Consider the following 18,767-nt stretch of genomic DNA (forward strand, 5'->3'; position numbering starts at 1 on the left):
CAGCTTTCTACATATGGCTAGCCAGTTTTCCCAGCACCATTTATTAAATAGGGAATCCTTTCCCCATTTCTTGTTTTTGTCAGGTTTGTCAAAGATCAGATAGTTGTAGCTATGCGGCGTCATTTCTGAGGGCTCTGTTCTGTTCCATTGATCTATGTCTCTGTTGTGGTACCAGTACCATGCTGTTTTGGTTACTGTAGCCTTGTAGTATAGTTTAAAGTCAGGTAGCGTGTAGTATAGTTTAAAGTCATGTAGCGGATCATGAGGTCAGGAGATAGAGACCATCCTGGCTAATACGGTGAAATCCCGTCTCTACTAAAAAATACAAAAAATTAGCCGGGCATTGTGGCAGGCACCTGTAGTCCCAGTTAATTGGGAGGCTGAGGCAGGAGAGTGGCGGGAACCTGGGAGGCGGAGCTTGCAGTGAGCCGACATGGCGCCACTGCACTCCAGCCTGGGCGACAGAGTGAGACTCCATCTCAAAAAAAAAATAATAGTAATAATAAATTTATTGTACATGTTAAAATAGCCAAAAAGTATATTTGCAATGTTGTAACACAAAGAACGGTAACTGCTTGAGGGGACAGATATACCCATTTACCCTGATATGATAATTATGCATTGTATACCTGTATCAAAATACCTCACGTACCCATAAATATATTATGTACACTTGCTATGTACCCATAGAAATAAAAAATAGGAAGACAACCCAAAAAAGAACAGCGAAAAAAAACGGCTGAGATAACAATGACACATTTTTACCAAAAAACTATTCTTACTTGGATTTCAGAAAACTTTAAGCCAAAGAAACATCAAAATTCAAATGAATAAGCATGGCTCATTTTATTCAATATTTTGATTTATATGATATATGTAAATCAGATATTATCAATGATTAATATTAGTCTTTAAGATTGTTATAAGGGAGTGGGTTAAATTACTACTATCAGGTACTATGCTCATGGCGAGAGTGATGCGATCTGTCCTCCAAACTTCACCATCATTCAGTGTTCCCATGTATGATATCTGCATATGTGCCCTCTGTATCTCAAATAAAAGTTGAAATTAAGAAAAGAAAAACACTGTTATAAATTTTCAAAAGGGTAGTTTAAAGGTTATCTTTTACAACTTTCTACCTTCAGAAATGCTTTTGTTTGAAAGGAGGGAGGAAAAGCTTCAACTTAGATTAAGTCCTAATAGTCCAATTTTAATTCTCTCAACTTGCTCAGACTGGGCACGTAAACATAAAGTTTTTAAGCTTGGAAAGGTCCTGAGAGAGAGTAGAATACACAGTGGGTATTCAGGTCACATTTGATGAATAAATGGATTAAAAGACTACATAAATATATTTGAGGAGTTCAATATTTTTACAGAAAACTCGTAAAGATAAGTAACATTTGTGCAATAGAAATGATTTATATTTGCTATTTTTTATTTCCATAAGGACACCACTAAAATAAAATTATTAAATTATAATTGTTTGCATGTATGTAATAAATCTATCCATAATAAAAGACATGTATATGATAAAGAGTATACACAGTACAATCTACCAGCACATATTAAAAGATTCCCTCTATTTCTGAAGAGGCTAAACCTTGGAAGAAGATACCAATCCACAAAAAAAAATTAATAGAAAGCAAGAACTTATTTTGATCTGTTCAAGATTCATATTCCTGTTCTTACCTAGGATTATTTCAGTAATAATAAACTTTCACTAAACCTGTTATACATGCTCATTGTGGATATCACAATAAGAAAAAGGAAAATAAATCACCTATAATACAAATGTCCCAAAATAACAAAATTTTATCACATTTTGTGTATACTTTCAGCTACCACAAGACCATTCTGTTTGTGTGTTTGTAGAATCAAATGGATTTTTTCTCACCTCATATACCAAAGTACATCTTCCCATGTCAACATACATCCATGTCTATTGACACCTTCAGTAGTTACATATAATTTCATCCTATGGATGCACTGAAATTTATTTATAAAATTCTTTATTTGCCCTCTCCTTAATACATTGCTATTGGAAGCAGTGCTGAGGAAAATGAATTGTATGCATCTCTAATTATTTCCTGATAATATTTTAGTATAATGGAATTAATGAGTGAGGAATACATACCTTTTTCAGAGTGATGTTCACCACCAAATTGTTTATTTAAAAAGTTAACAGCAACTTAAACTTTAAGCACTGGTATAAGTACTGCTGATTTTCCAGATCACTAGTAGATCTGGAAAAAGTACTTTGACCAATTTTAAATTATAGTTCCTACTTCTTTAAAAAAGTTCTCTGTAAAAGGAAAATACATTTTTCATTGCAAATAATATATGTCTATATTTATGTATATAATGTGAATATTTTGCAAGTATGTTGTCTTTTGTTAATTTTTTTCTGATATAAGGGGAGTTTTAATTTTTGTTTTCTAAATCAACCTGCACAATGCATTCATAGGAAGGTCTTTGTCAACATAAAAATGTATCTGTATAAATAGGCATTCATGTTTTCTTCTGGTATTTTCTAATTTTGTGTATTTAAGTTTTTATGCATATTCTATCAATAACTTATTTTTGTAACATACAAATCTAGCTAGTTTTCTCCAGTTGACAGACATTTCATTTACAAATAATTCATCTTTTCATACACATATGAAATGTCATCAGGATCAGGTTCTAAAATTTTACATATAGTTCAGTGTTTGTGCATTTTTTATTCTGTTCCACACATTTATCTGTCTTCTCATCTTTTAGCAAATGAAACTTAATAGCACACTTTGATATATAGAAGGGCAAGTCTTTGCTCTGTTACAAAAATTTTCTTAATGTCATCATAACAGTAAAAGGTAGCATATGTAACCCAAAAATCTTAAAACCTTGATGTTTTTATTTGGTTTATCTAAAATGAAGAGTTCACATCTTGAGAAAAATGAGTCTTCCCACATGCACACATATGTATATTGCAGCACTATTCACAATAGCAAAGACTTGGAACCAACCCAAATGTCCATCAATGATAGATTGGATTAAGAAAATGTGGCACATATACACCACATGGAATACCATGCAGCCATAAAAAAGGATGAGTTCATGTCCTTTGCAGGGACGTGGATGAAGCTGGAAACCATCATTCTCAGCAAACTATCATGAGATCAGAAAACCAAACACCGCATGTTCTCACTCATAAGTGGGAGTTGAACAATGAGAACACATGGACACAGGGAGGGGAACATCACACACCAGGGCCTGTCGGGGGCGGTGGGGGGCTAGGGGAGGAAAAATACCTAATGTAGGTGATGCGTTGAGGGGTGCAGCAAACCACCATGGCACGTGTATAGCTATGTAACAAAACTGCACGTCCTGCACATGTAACCCAGAACTTGAAGTATAATGAAAGAAAGAAAGAAAGAAAGAAAGAAAGAAAGAAAGAAAGAAAGAAAGAAAGAGAAAGAAAGAAAGAAAGAAAGAAAGAAAGAAGAAAAATGGGTCTTCCTATTCAAGAACAGGGAACCATCCTCTCTCACTTCAAAGGATCCTTCTGAGGTCATTCATGAAATGACTTATATACATAGGTGTAGGTGGATATAAAAGGGATATTAGATTTTATCCAAAGAATTTTTAGCTCAGAAGGTAATATAATATAGAAATTATTTTTCTTTTCTTTTTCTTTTTTTTTTTTTTTGAGACGGGAGTCTCACTGTCTTCCAGGCTGGAGTGCAGTGGCGCGATCTCAGCTCACTGCAAGCTCCACCTCCCGGGTTCACGCCATTCTCCTGCCTCAGCCTCCCGAGTAGCTGGGACTACAGGCGCCCGCCAACACGCCCGGCTAATTTTTTGTATTTTTTTAGTAGAGACAGGGTTTCACCATGTTAGCCAGGATGGTCTCGATCTCCTGACCTCGTGATCCACCCGCCTCGGCCTCCCAAAGTGCTGGGCGTGAGCCACCGCGCCCGGCTAGAAATTATTTTTCTCATGATACTTGTTTCCATAGCATATATAACATTGTTTAAAATGTGTACACTAAAAATAAAAAGCTAGGTATATTTAATTTTTTTCAGTTAAAACACTAAAACTTTCAGTAAAGTAAGGGGAATTATGAGAGGATCGGACCAGCTAAAGTTTTGTTTTCATCGCGCTGCTCATAATGATGACCTTGGCGCTCCTGTAAGGTTGCCACACCGGGCGCTGCGGGCTGCAGAGGGAACAAAGCCCAGCGCCCTCGGGGACAGGGGTGAGCCGGGAGCAGGAAAGGGGCCTCTCCCCGACCCGCCCTCCTCCCTCCCTTGCCGGGCTCCAGTTCCTATTACCTGCTCTTCTCGTCCCTGTCGTCCACGCCACTCTTCGGCAGAGAAAGGATCCGCCGCATCGTCTCTGTCCGGTCCTCGCCGACAGCTCTGTGGGGCCTGTCGATCCCCTTGTCCGGGTCGTGGCGCCTGGGCTGGGAGGAGGCGTCGGCCGCACTCTCACTCCCGGCGCCCGCGCCCACTTTGGGCAGCTCGCCCTTCCCCCTCCTGAAGCCCGACGTCTTCTTCATGGCTCTGTCTACCGGTTTTGAAGACCTTTTGGACTTTTCGCCGCCTCCGGAACCCTGTATGAGGAAGCAAATCGCGTCTGCCACAGCCTCCAACCAGGAAACTCCGCGACTCTCAGCCCCTCAGAAGAGAAACAGAGACGCGCCAAGCAAAGCCATTACACGGACTGTGCACGCATCTCCGGTGTCCCTGCGCGTGACACAAATTTGGCCCGAGGGAGCTCCGTGTGCCTGAGTCCCAGGAGCCCTAGATGCCAGCGACAGCTTGTCAGGAGGCCTGCGACGCCGTCCAAGGGGCGGGAGTCGGCGGAGCTCGGGACACTGTCGACGGGCCTGGGGGAAAGCTGTTCCCACACAGCCTGGGGCCAGAGGAGCGGCCTGCCAGGGCCAGACGGAGGAAGACCGCGGGAAGCAGGCTGGACGTGCAGGGAAGGGTCCAGTCCCACCCGCGGGTGCAGGGAACAGCCTGTGGGGAGGGGACCCAGGGCCGCGTGGGAAGAGTCAGGGAGCTTAGGTGGACGGCAGGAAGAGAGGGGAAGGCTGAGCAGTGAAGGGGTCCCCAAGTCAGCCAAGGCAGAGTTCCCAGGTACGAATTCAGAGCCTGAAGGTACTGGGCGGGGAGGTAGCCCCCACCTTCCTGAAGCCCCCTCCTCACCTCTGGGACCGTGAGGCTGGGGACGCCTGGGTAGGGCTGGGGGTGAGCCCTGGGTGTGGGGTAGCTCCACCCTGCAAGTGCCTAGAGGCCCCACACCCGCAGCCTCCCTCTGAAAATCAAGGTTCTCTGTCCTGAGGCTGCCCAGGGGAGCCTGGCTGGCGCGAGGTGGGCCGGACATGGGCCTGGGCGAGTCTCGCCACAGAAGGGCGCCGCTGAGCAGCCAGGCCTCCCGAGGAGTGGACACTTCCGGGAAGCCCTGGGATCCGCCACCCACAAGCACACTTGGAGGCAGCATCCTTGCAGGACTCGCGCCAGGGCCTGGGGCCCTCCAGCCAGCCCAGCACGCCACCGCCCCTCTGTCCCCAGCCACCCGCGAGAGAATCTGGGTCGCCAGACCCTTGTCCTTCACCAAGGCAAAGCCGGCTCAGCCTCAGAGCCGTAGGCGAGAGTGCCTGTCTGCATGAGTGAGCACATGGGTGTCTTTGAGTCTATGGGTGTCACAGAGAGATCATCAGGAGCTGCCTGCTCACAGGCACTTTAGGACCCCGAAAGAAAAGGCTGTGCCAAGAGAGTTCTTCCAGTCAGGAGGTTTGGGAATGGGGGAGAAGGGAGTGCCTGGAATCCGGACCTCAGAACTGAGCCTCCGAAGTGGGCAACAGTGGCTCCCCCACGCGCTCAAGGGCCAGGCAGGTGCATCCACCCCGCCTTGTATGGCCCAGGTGTGAGCTGGTGGGCAGAGGGGTGGCCCTGGGTCCAGCTGAGAAGGCTCCCGGATTGACAGATTGGGGTTGGGGAGTTCTCCCTTCCTGCATGGCCCAGTGCTGGGAGGGGTAAGGGGTGGGGGTAGGGGTCCTATCGCTGGGCCCTGCCCCCGCAGGCCACCCAGACCCTGCCCATGTGGGCACTCAGGGGTCAGGTGTTCTTAGAGGGAACTAAGCTGGGCAGGGTCACCGTCCTCTTCTGCAGAGGAGGAAGCTGAGGCCCACGAGGTAAACAGTGGGCTGGGAGTGGGCCTGGTAGACCCCAACTCCAGCCCATGGAGACCACCTACTGAGGGAGCACCACAAATGCCCCTTAATGGCTGGATCCCCCAGTTTTCATGCAGTGTGGTCTACACTGACCCTAGGGTCTCACTGGGGGAGAGCAGGAGGTGGCTTGAAGCTGGGCATGGGTGGCCACGGGGGCATGGACTGGCTGACCCCTGTGCATTGACCGCACTCTCCGTCCCCAAGGTGTCATGAGGACTGGACGTGGGCCTATCAGGACCATCGGCATGATGTCAGCCAAGGATCTCGTGGCCTGCCTCTGTCAAGGGGGGACCGGCACCTTGTCCTGAGCACTCCCAGCCTCCCATTGCCTTCAACCTGGCTGCATTACAGCTGCCATGCCCCTACCTCCTGATGTGGCCAGCACCCTCCAGGACTTCATCTCGGTGCACCCAAAGGCCGAGGATGTTGCTGGCCAGCAGGAAATTCCTGGTGCATCCAGGAAGACTTCCAAGAGGTGGTGGAGCAGGGGGCGCCACACCCTGACAGCCGTGTGTAATTGTGCATCTGCGGGCTGCTGCGGGTGCTGGCCGGCAGTGCATTCTGGGCACACTGGACTGTGTCACCGCATGCAGGCTGTTGCTGGAGGAGGAACTTCATGCCCCAAGGCCTATGTGCCTGGAAACCAGTGGGGCTGCTGCAGGAGGAGGGCTGCAGGATGCTCCAGCTCAGACCCGACTCAGGGTTTTAGAGGGCACAGGGCATAAGGCTGTGGACATAGGCAGCCCTACTGTGCAGGAAGAGCATAAACCAGCCAGAGGGCATGCATCGAGGCTGCTGTTGCGTTCTGGTCTCCTTTGAGGTAGGGAAGGATGTGTTTCTTTCTATTTTATGGGTGAGCAAACTGAGGCAGAGTGCTGGAGTGATTTCCCCCAGCATCAATGACAGATGTAGCTCCAGGGCTTAGATTTTAGGATCCTCCCTCTCAAATACCATGATGTATGATGGGCTTTTTCTCCATAGAAAATTAGAAACTCAGAAACGGAAAGGGAACAATGAAACTTACCTATTCTCCCACTGCTCACATTTCCTTCTGGTCTTTTTGCATGTGCATGTAAAATATATCTCAGAAAACTGAGTTTGTGCTGTGGATGCCATTTATATCCTACCTTTTATACTCAATAGATCATGAAACTCCCTTTTGTTGCTAATTATATTTCCTGGTAGCTCCATGGCCCGTCCTATGCACGTGCTGTTATTCCTTTGGAGAGTCCTAGATTCTTGCTCTTAGTTGTAACACATCATGAGTGACATCCTGTCTCCACGATGTTTTCTCCTTAAGATGGAGACAGATACAGAGCTCCTGGATCAGGGAGTACTGCCACCTGTAGGATCCTTGACTTTAGGAGCTGTCCCCCAGCCATCTGGTCACCTCCCGTCCTCCACCCAGCCCTGATGCTCACTTTGCAAATTCTTTGCCAACCTAATGGGTGCAAATTCTTTTGCCAACCTCAGCTGTTCTGATGAGTACTCCTCTGACTGCTGGAAGATGATAGGAAGGAGTTTTAGCAACGTTAAAACCACTGAGAATGGGGATGTCTTGGGGGCATCATTGATGTCAGCCCCACCCCACCAAACACACACACACACACACACACACACACACACACACACACACACGCTTCCTCTGCCTCCCAGGTGCTTAATTTGTATGGCTTTGGTTTGCTGGTGAGGAAGAACTTTCTTCTTTCTTTTATGTGATTTAAGGCCATATGTTTGTATCTGGAAATTGTCAAAATTGAGGCTCTGGCTCTTTTTCCCAGTGAGAATTCATGAACATTGCCAGCATTCCCACGTGGACACAGACACATGCCACGTGTAGCCCCTGTGTTACCTTGTTCTGCCTACAAACACACCCATGGGTCCAGAGCCCAGCAAGGCCACATTGCTAATCCAAATTTTTGCGGAAAAGGAAACTGATGCAGGATCTGCTCAGGGTCAGCCCTGCTGCTGAGCATCTGCATAACCTCAATTCTGTCATCTGTAAAGTGCCTCCCCCACAGGGCAATGGAGAGATTGAGTGGAAGGTAGGGTCGATGGCTGCACACCGGGAAGTGCAGCTATGGGTTCTGGGGATGGCATGGCATGGGGGTCTCTCCAAAGGGACACAGGTCTCTGCAGTCCTGTGGGAAGGAAGCTACCCAGGCCAGGTGCATAGGGACAGGATTTACCTGTGGCCCAATCAGCTGGGTAGGTGAGGTGGTGTGGGGAAGGGGCCAGCCCATCCTGAGCCACTCTCCCCACAGGTTAGCCCCACGGCAAGCACCAGCTGGCCACACTGCCAATGAGTTGGATGTGGAGGACGTATCACACTTTCTGGTGGCCAACAGCCTGGTGGCCACCTGGATGAGGCCCATAAGTCCCTGCTGGTAGCCCTCTCCTGAGAACTCAGATGGCCCCTGTGCTGACACTGCTGGCCTTGCTGCGGCTGGGGAGAGGCTGCTTCTACGATGCCAAACCAAGTGGGCTGCAGAGGGCAGGTAGGAGCAGGACTCTTCTCTGAGGAGAGCACGGGCCTCTGTGGCCCTTGCTCTCCACCCCACAGCCTGGGCTTTGGAGCAAGCAAAACTTGTTCAGCCCTAGTTCTGCCACAGGCCCTCACCTTTTGACCTTCAGTCTCCTCATCTGTGTCCTGGTCTTTCGGGTTGTCATGGAAATTAGCTGGAGCTGGTACCCCAGGGCCCAGCAGGTTTCCTGCATACGGTAGGTGCTTTGTATTTGTTTTTGCTGTGGTTTCAATGATATCGGTGAAGGTTTTTGTTTGTGTGTTTTTGTCCCTATGCCCTTCCATACTATACTGCTTTTCAGGTGAAAGAGGCTATATGTATTTTACATGTTGTACATTACAAGAAAACTCAGAAGAATTCTTTTTACAAAAGGCACAATTCAATTGTATGAAAAGAGTCTAACACTCTCTCAGTAATTGTTTCAGCAAAGACATTTTGAAAAAAAGATCAACAAAGGTATGTAAAATATAACTAGCAAAAAATAAAAACTTGATGCCCTTTTAGTTTATGTAATATTTCAACCTTCCTATTTTAAAGTCTAATATTTTATATATGTCCAGTAGACCATGCATTAAATCTAGAATAAATGATGAAATCCTAAGCTGCATATGTCACAGGATTGTCATCACACAGACCACATTATTTAACCTTAATCTAATTGTCAGAAAAATAGCCTTCGTTTGGACATAAAATCACACAGAAAAAAATAAACTTCTAAGAACCGATGATGAAAGAGGACATTAAAATGAATATTCTGAAATATTTAAAGGTTATAATTGGTAAAACTATAAATTTGTGGATACAACAAATGCAGTGCATTAGTTTCCTATTGGTGCTGTAACAGAGGACCATAACCAGTGACTTAAACAACACAAATATAGTATCTTAGAGTTCCGGAGATCAGAATTCTGAAATCGGCTTTAATAAAATAAAATCAAAGTATCTACAGAGTGGCATTCTTTGTAGATGTTCTAAAAGATCATTCTTTTCCTTGACTGCTCCAGTTTCTAGAGGCCACCTGCATTCCTTGGCTTGTGTCCCCTCCTTCATCTTCAAAGCCAGCAGTATTACATCTTCAAATCTCTCTGAATCCCTGCTTCTGTCTTCCACTTTTAGCCCATTATGATTACATTGAATCAATATCTATTACTGTATGGACATATTTTGGATGCTGTTATTCTGCCTACCACAAGCAGTATTTAAGGAAATATTAGACTTATAAATGATATATTAGAAGGTAAGAAAGACTGTAAATTAGTGAATTGAGTTTCTAATCTGAGAAATATTAGAAAAGTCTTCAGAATAAATCCAAACACATTAGTAGATATGAATTGCTAGTAAAAAATAATGGATAAAAATTGTAACACAAATCCAGCAAACAAAGTTCAATAAAGATCAACATTTCTGTAAGTACACTAATAAAAAGGGATAATCGTCTGTCAAGATTTATCAGGAAAATAGACAATATTAGAAATAAAAGGATGAACATATTAAATTGCTGGAGCTTTTGCCAGTAAGCAACTTTGTAACACTTTATTTTAAATTCTAAACTATCTGCATATATCCTCAAAAATACAGCTTACTAAACTTGACTAAATATTAATTATAAAATGTTAATGCTCCTGTAGCTGGTGAATAAACACAATCCATAGCATCTGCTTTGAGTATGATTGGTGAGGAGACAGCAAGGAGCAGGTGCCACAGGAAGGTGTGACTAGCCAGGTGGGTAGGTGTCCCTGAGGAGTCCCATTTGAGCTGGGTCCTGGGTGTGCAAAGTGAGCAGGGAGGAACATTCCAGACAGAAGAGCCTGAAGGTCTGGAGCAGACAGCATGAGCGCACTGCAGATTTGATGCCCTCATCTGTAGAAAAACGAGTTCTGGGCCTGCCTGGGCAGCTGGACCTCAGTCCCAGTAGGAGAATCTGTTTGTGTCACCTAAGTTCTCTGAGCTCTGGTGGCTCATGGCTGCTTCCTCTTGTTTTGGGAGTGACTGCCAGGTCCAGGAGGTGCACCTCAATAAGTTCTTGGACAAACTGAGTTAGCAAATCCATGAGGAAATGTGGATTCTCTTGGAGTTCTGGAGGTCAGAATTCTGAAATTGACTTTAATAAAATAACATCAAAGTATATACAGAGTTGCATTCTTTCTAGAGGTTCTAAAATGTAAGCAAAGTTTTACCTGCAAATAGTGATATAGTGAAGTTTTCCCTGGAAAAGGTCAAAGATTTTCTGAAGAACATAAAATCCAGGTAGGCTGACCAGACCCCAAAAGGCAGAAGGAGCTGGCCTGAAATTCGTATCCAGGGTCACAGGCAGCCTCCTTAGGAGCCTAGGGGCTTGCCCCGCAAGCTTAAAAGGAATATTTTGTCTCTAACTTTGGAAAGTGTTATGGCTGTTTGTAGCTCTATTCTCAGTCAACCCAGAAAATTCCAAGAAGAATTTTGAGAATTTATGGAGGGAGGTTTTAAGGCAATTTAGTTTAAAGGTCAAGAGCATGGACCTCCCCCTAAACAATTTAAATATATGTGCTTTTTGTTTTTTTTTTTTTAAGGCAAAGTCATCATATAGAAACGTTCCCTTTATTCCTGCAGAAATTTGGTTATGAGCACACACGCATGCGTGTGCCGCACACACACACACAATCCTTTAACTTACATTTTTTGGTCCAGGGTTTTATTAACAAGGTAAAATATTACAAGGTGAAATATATACACATACACACATATACATATATATATATATATATACACACGTACATACATATATGATGTTGTTTATATACATATTGGATCATACTATGCAACTTATTCTGTAACTGCAGACATATTTCAATTTTAAATAATCATGAATAATTCATTAATATGGAGGCTTTATAACGATCTATCCCCAACTGATTACCTTTTTTTATTGGTTCCAATTTCTAAGTATTACAAACAGTTTTCTGTGAACTTTCTTGTATCTTTGGGCTTTTGTACAACTAGTTCTATAAGAACCAGTCACAGAATGGAATTTCACTACTAAATGATTGTAGTACTTAGAGTCTTAGATCAGAGGTCCCTGTTCAGAATGCTAATAAATGCTCCTTATGCCAGCTTCCTAAATTGAGTGATCAGTCCATGCAGGATAGTTTTTGAAATTAAGAAACTGTGAGTATAAAACATGTTTCTTTCCATTCTTAGGCTCAGGAGTTTATTAACAAAGTGAAACATTATAAGAAAGAATTTTGGAAGACACTATACAGTCAAATATTGTAGAGTCCAGTCCCAGTTGTAATTATCATAAGAACAGAAAGTGTGCACTTGATCAGCTTCTGATAGACATTCTGGGTCAAGGGTAGATCCGTAACTTTACACATAGACTAACGGAAGAGAATGGAGAGTCCAGAAATTAATTTAAGCATCTATGGGTAATTCACTTTTCACAGCATTGCCAGGAAAATTTAATGGAGAAAAAACACTCTTTTTAACTGATGGTGCTGGGATAATGATAGCCACATGCAAAAGAGTGAGGTGACGTTCTTACATGACAGCATATGCGACAATTAAAATGAATTAAAAAACCTTAAATGTTAAAACTAAAACTCTTAAAAGAAAACATAGAAATAAATCTCCATGACCTTTGATCTGATAATGGAGTCCTAGATATAGCACTGAAAGCATGAGAAACAAGAGGAAAAATACATAAATTGGACTTCATCAAAATTAAAAGCTAGAATCCATAAAAGAACATTATCAAGACAGTAAAAAGACAAGTTTGTAGTTTAGATTTTAATCTATCGTCTGTCTATCTATCTATCTATCTATCTATCTAGCTAGCTAGCTATAATGCTTTGAATTGCTGCCCTGACCCAGTTTTATTTGCTCTTTATTTTTCAACTTTTATTTTAGATTCAGAGGGTACATGTGCAAGTTTTTACTTGGATAAATGGCATGATGCTAAGGTTTGTGGTATGAATACCCCCACCACCCAAATACCAACCATACTACCCAACAGTTAGAATTTCAACCCTCGCCACCACCCTCCCTTTCCCCGCTAGTAGCCCACAGTGTCTTTTGTTTCCATCTTTATGACCGTGAATACCTGATGTTTAGCTCCCACTTACAAGTGAGAATATGCGGTATTTGGTTTTCTGTTCCTGTGTTAATTTGCTTAGGATAATGGCCTCCAGCTGCATCCATGTTGCTGCAAAGAACATAATTTTGTTCTTTTTATGTCTGTGTAGTATTCCATGAAGTATACGTACCACATTTTCTTTATCCAATTCCCTGTTGATGGGCACCTAGGTTGATTCCATGTCATTGCTATTGTGAGTAGTAGTGTGATGAACATGTGAGTGCATGTATGACTTTTTGGTAGAATAATTGGTTTTCTTTTGGATGTATACTTAGTAATAGGGTTGCCAGATTGACTGGTAGTTCTCAGTTCTTTGAGAAATCTGCAAACTGATATCCACAGTATTTGAGTAGTTAAACTAATTTACATTCCCACCAACAGTGTATAAGTGTTCCTTTTTCTCCACAACCTCACCAACATCTGTTATTTCTTTACTTTTTTGTAATAGCAATTCTGACTGGTGTGAGATTGTATCTCATTCTACTTCTAATTTACATTTCTCCGATGATCAGTGATGATGAGCATTTTTTCATGTGTTTTTATGCCACTTGTACGTTTTATTTTGAGAAGTATCTGTTCATGTATTCTGACTATTTTTGAAGGGGGTTATTTGATTTTTGCTTGTTCAATCACTTAAGTTCTTTACAGATTCTGGATATGTGACCTTTGTTGGATGCATAGTTTGTGAATATTTTTCCCATTCTGTACATTGTCTATTTACTCTGCTGAAAGTTTCTATTGCTATGCAGAAGCTCTTTAGTTTAATTAGGTCTACTTAACAATTTTTATTTTTATTGCAACTCCGTTTGAGGACTTAACCTTAGCTTTCCCAAGGCTGATGTCCGGAATAGTGTTTCCTAGGTTTTCTTTTAGGATTCTGTTAGTTTGAGGTCTCACATTTAAACCTTTAATTCATCTTGAGTTAATTGTTGTACAAATGGTAAAAGGTAGGGTCCAGTTTCTTTCTTCTGCGTATGGCTAGCCAGCTATCCCAGCACCATTTATTGAATAGGATGTCCTTCCCCCATTGCTTGTTTTTGTCCACTTTGTTGAAGATTAGATGATTAAAGGTGTGGGGCTTTATTCCTGGGCTCTCTGTTCTGTTGCATTGGTCTATGTGTCTGTTCTTGTACCAGTAGCATGTTGTTTTGGTTATTGCAGCCTTACAGTATAGTTTGAAGTTGGGTAATGTGATGCCTCTAGTTTGGCTCTTTTTACTTATGTTTGTTTTGGATCTTTGGGCTCTTTTTTGGTTCCATATGAATTTTAGAAGAGTCTTTTCTAATTCTGTGAAAAATAGCATTGGTAGTTTGATAGAATAGAATTTGTAAGTTGCTTTGGTAGTATGGCCATTTTAACAATTTTAATTCTTCCAATCCATGGGCATGGAATTTTTTATTTGTTTGTCATCTATGATTTCTTTCAGCAGTGTTTTGTAGTTCTCCTTATAGAGATCTTTCACCTCCTTGGTTAGATGTATTCCTAGAGATTACTTCTTTTGTGGCTATTGTAAAGGAGATTGCATTCCTGATTGGGCTCTCAGCTCACACATTACTGATGCATAGAAATGCTACTGATTTTCATTGATTTTCTATTGTGAAATTTAATGAAGTTGTTTATCACTTCTAGAAGTCTTTTGGTGAAGTCTTTAGGGTTTTAGGTATAGAATTATATCATCAATAAAGAGAAATAGTTTGACTTCTTTTCCTACTTGGATGCCTTATATTTCTTTCTCTTGCCTGATTGCCCTGGCTAGGACTTCTAGTATGACACTGAATAGGAATGGTGAGAATAGGAATCCTATTTTGTTGTAGTTCTCAAGGGGATTTCTTCCAGCTTTTGCCCATTCCATATAATGTTGGCTGTGGGTTTGTCATAGATGGCCCTTATTATTTTGAAGTATGTTGCTTTGATGCCTACTTTGTTGAGGGTTTTTAACATGAAGAGATGTTGAATTTTATCAAAAGCTTTTTCTACATCCATTGAGATGATCCTATAGATTTTATTTTTAATGTTTATGTAGTAAATCGCATTTATTGATTTGCATATGTTGAAACAAACTTGATTCCAGGAATCAAACCTACATTTTTATGGTGAATTAACTTTTGGATGTGCTGCTAGATTAAGTTCACTAGTATTAATATTTTGTTGAGAATCTTTGTGTGTAAGTTCATCAGGGATATTGGCCTGTAGTTTTCTTTTTTTGTTGTGTCTTTGCTAGGTTTTGATATCAGGATGATGCTGACTTCATAGATGTGTTAAGGAGGAGTTTCTCTATTTTTTGGAATGGTATCAGTAGAATTAGTATCAGCTGTTCTTTGTACATCTGGTAGAATTCAGCTGTAAATCCATCTAATCCTGGACTTTTTTTGCTTAGTAGGCTTTCATTTCTGCTTCAATTTGGCAAGTCAAGATTGGTCAGTTCAGGGTTTCAGTTTCTTCCTGATTCATTCTTGGGAGGTTGTGTGTTTCCAGGAATTTATCAGTTTCCTCTAGAATTCCTAGTTTGTATGCATAGAGGTGTTAATAATAGTCTGAAGATCTTTATATTTCTATGGAATCAGTAGTAATGTCATCTTTGTCATTTCTGATTGTGCTTCTTTTGGTCTTCCCTTTTGTTACTTTGTTAATATAGCTAGCACACTATCAATTGTGTTTGTATTTTCTGTGAACAAACTTCGGGTTTTGTTGATCTTTTGTACAAATTTTTGCATCTCAATTTCATTCAGTTGTGCCCTGATTTTATTTATCTTCTTCTACTAGCTTTGGGGTTAATTTGTTCTTGTCTATCTAGTTCCTTTGGTGCAATGTTAGACTGTTAATTTGTGATTTTTTCTGTCCCCTTGGTGTAGGCGTTTAGCACTATAAACTTTCCTCTTGATACTGCTTTTGCTGTATCCCAGATATTTTGGCATGTTCTGTCCTGTTTTCATTAATTTAAAGAATTTTTGATTTCTGCTGTAATTTTATTGTTTACCCAAAAGTCATTCAGGAGCAAGTTGTTTAATTTTCATGTAATTGTGTGGTTTTGAGAGATATTCTTGGTGTTGAATTTATTGCCCTGTGGTCTGAGCGTACAGTCTAATTTCTATTTTTTAAATTTATTAAGAGTTGCTTTATGGACAAGCATGTGGTCAATCTTACAATATGTTCTATATGCAGATGAGAAGAATGTATATTCTGTGTTTGTTAGGTAGAGTACTACTAACACAAAGACACACTTAAGTACATTGTCCAATGACTCTATCAAGCAATTGCACAATTGAGTCTACAAAACAATGACAGGATAAACATCCCACATATCAATATTAACCTTCAATGTAATTGGTCTAAATGCCCTACTTAAAAGGGACACAGTGGTAATTTGGATAAAACAATAAGACTATTAAGTCAAATTCGTCAAGTGTCAAGTTTAAGTCCAGAATTACTTTGTTAGTTTTCACCACAATGATCCATTTAAAGCTGTCAGTAGGATGTTGAAGTTCCCCACTATTAGTGTGTGGCTAAGTTTTTTTGCGGGTTTAGAAGTATTTGTTTTATGGATCAGAGTGCCCCAATGTTTATCTCCATGTCTTCAGAACCAATGAATGTCCCAGCATACTACAGATGCCCAATAAATGTTCAAAAAGTGAATACAAAAAGGAATGAATGTGTAAGAATGTCTTTGTGTGCCCTGGAGGCTAGCTCACAAGGAGCAGACTTTTGCCTTTCTTCACTCTACTGTTGAGGCAGATGCCCTTCTTTTTTGTAGCATGTGTGGCTGACCTGTTCACCCAGTGAGTTTCACCCAGTGGAGGTTACCAACATCATCAATAGCAGACCCCTTTTTTCCCTGCTTCTGGGTAGCAACTGTGAAGGAAAAGGCAGGAGCTGAACCCAGGGTAGCTGTATCCAAACCAACAGGAGGGCTGCTGGGGAGGAGCAAAAGAAAGTGAAGTCCCTCCCCATGAGGGACTGGGCCTAGGTCCCAACATGCCAGGACTGTGAACAGAGCATGCTAATCCTTAGTGGCTGTTTTTGAGCCCTTGGTGGTTAATTTCCATGGAAGATTAAGATCCAACAGGGGGAAAAAAGTCAATGGCTAATCTACTATGCTCCTGGGGTAACATACTTCATATGCTTCTAATGATTACTTACTATCTGAGCATTCTAGAAGCTAAGTGGACCTGAATCACAGAGAGCATTCCTAGTTGGGCTCATGTAAGTGAGGATCAAGCTGTGAGGGTGGACACAGGAGCCTCCTATTCAGCAGGCAAACGACATGTGTGAAATCCCCAAGGCCTGAGCTTGTGCTTCTCAGAGGTTTTTCTTGGCAATAATCTGCACACTTCAGTCTGCAGAAGACAGAGATTCTGTAATCCATCCTTTCTAGGGCCAAAATCCCCTACACAAGTCCCCCAGTGATGACTGGATTAACCTGGACATATGTAGCCATCCAGTGGGTTCATTTTGCCCAGTGCCCAGGTACAGCTGATTTGTTAAGACATGGGAATGCAATAGAGAAAGTTTAATTCATGCAGAGCTGGCTGAATGGGAGATCAGTTTTATTATTAGTCAAATTAGTCTCCCTGGAAACTCAGTGACTAGGGTTTTTAAAGGATAGTTTGGTCAGTAGGGGGCCAGGAAGAGGGAAGTGCTGATCAATTGGGTCACACATGAAGACATAGGGAGCTGAAGTTGTCCTCCTGCACTGAATGGGTTCCTGGGTGGGGGTCCCAGGACAAGTTGGTGGGTCTGGGTGAAGTCAGTCTTCAGCAATGCAAAAACCTGAAAAGATATATTAAAAGACCAGTCTTAGGTTCTACAATAGTGATGTTATCTGCAGGAGTAATTAGAAGCTGCAAATCTCGTGAACTTTGGAATAATGGCTGGTAACTGTTTATGTCTACACCTTAGCAGAATTCAGACTTCTCTCATGCCCACAACCTGACAGCCTCTCATTAGATTTACAAAGGCAGTCAATTTGGGGGAAAAGTTTAGTTTATTTAAACTATAAACTAAATGTCTCCCAAAGTTAGCTCGACAGAAGCCCAGGACTGAGTAAAGGCAGTTGGAGGTTAAAGGCAACATGATAATTGCGTAGATTAAATCTCATTAACTGTTATAATTTTCTCACTGTTAAAATTTTTGCAATGGCTGTTTCACCTACTTCTCCAACTAAAAAACGTTTTGTACAACTTCAGAAAAAAACTTTTCAGTGCCAAGTTAGTGCTTCCAGGAAAGTATGCATACATAGCCCTAAATGCTAAAAGCGAGATATGGCACAAAATAATGTATGATGTGCTGTTTTCTTTCACTGAATTCAACATGCATTAACTAAGAGAAGTTCCCAAGACACATCTCGTCAAATCTCAGAAAACACAATTCTGAGCATAGTAGGCCCACACAGAAAATGCGAGTATCTACCCTGAAAGTTAAACGCAAGCTTTGTGCCAAAAACCTATATTATGTGCTATTTTCTTTCAATAAAATAAACATGTTTTGACATTGATCACTTTTCATACACACATTTTGTAAAAGCTCAGAAAAAAATATTTCAAAGCCTAGTTAGTGCTTCCAGAAATATATGCATATACAGCCCTAAATGCTAAAAGCAAGACATGGCACACAAATAATATACAATGTGCTGTTTATTTCACTGAATTCAACATACATTAACTAAGGTCAGTTTTCAGGGACACATCTTGACAAATCTCAAGAAACACAATTCTGAGCAAAGTAGGACCACACAGAAAATGGAAATATCTAGCCCTGAAATGTAAATGCAAGCTTCGTTCCAAAAATTTAGACAATGTGCTGTGTTATTTCACTGAATTCAACATGTTTTGACATTGACCACTTTTCAAAAACACGTTTGTGCAAGCACAGAAAGAAACATCTTGGAGCCCAGTTAGCGCTTCCAGGAAAATAG

The 18,767-nt window shown here is 41.8% G+C and overlaps 1 protein-coding gene across 3 annotated transcripts in view; it reads left to right on the forward strand.

Annotated features, from left to right (window-relative positions):
* Positions 1-6,110: 6,110 nt before the first annotated feature.
* The window catches only part of PARP4 (poly(ADP-ribose) polymerase family member 4), a 109,473-nt gene continuing 96,816 nt past the window's right edge, over positions 6,111-18,767 (forward strand). For all 3 annotated transcript variants that reach the window (XM_058437767.1, XM_058437766.1, XM_032150642.2), the window contains exon 1: positions 6,111-7,040. The gene's annotated coding sequence lies outside the window, so the exon portion shown is untranslated. The remainder of the gene's footprint in view (positions 7,041-18,767) is intronic.

This window comes from Hylobates moloch, unplaced genomic scaffold (genome assembly GCF_009828535.3).
Source record: "Hylobates moloch isolate HMO894 unplaced genomic scaffold, HMol_V3 SCAFFOLD_4, whole genome shotgun sequence".
Taxonomy (NCBI): domain Eukaryota; kingdom Metazoa; phylum Chordata; class Mammalia; order Primates; family Hylobatidae; genus Hylobates; species Hylobates moloch.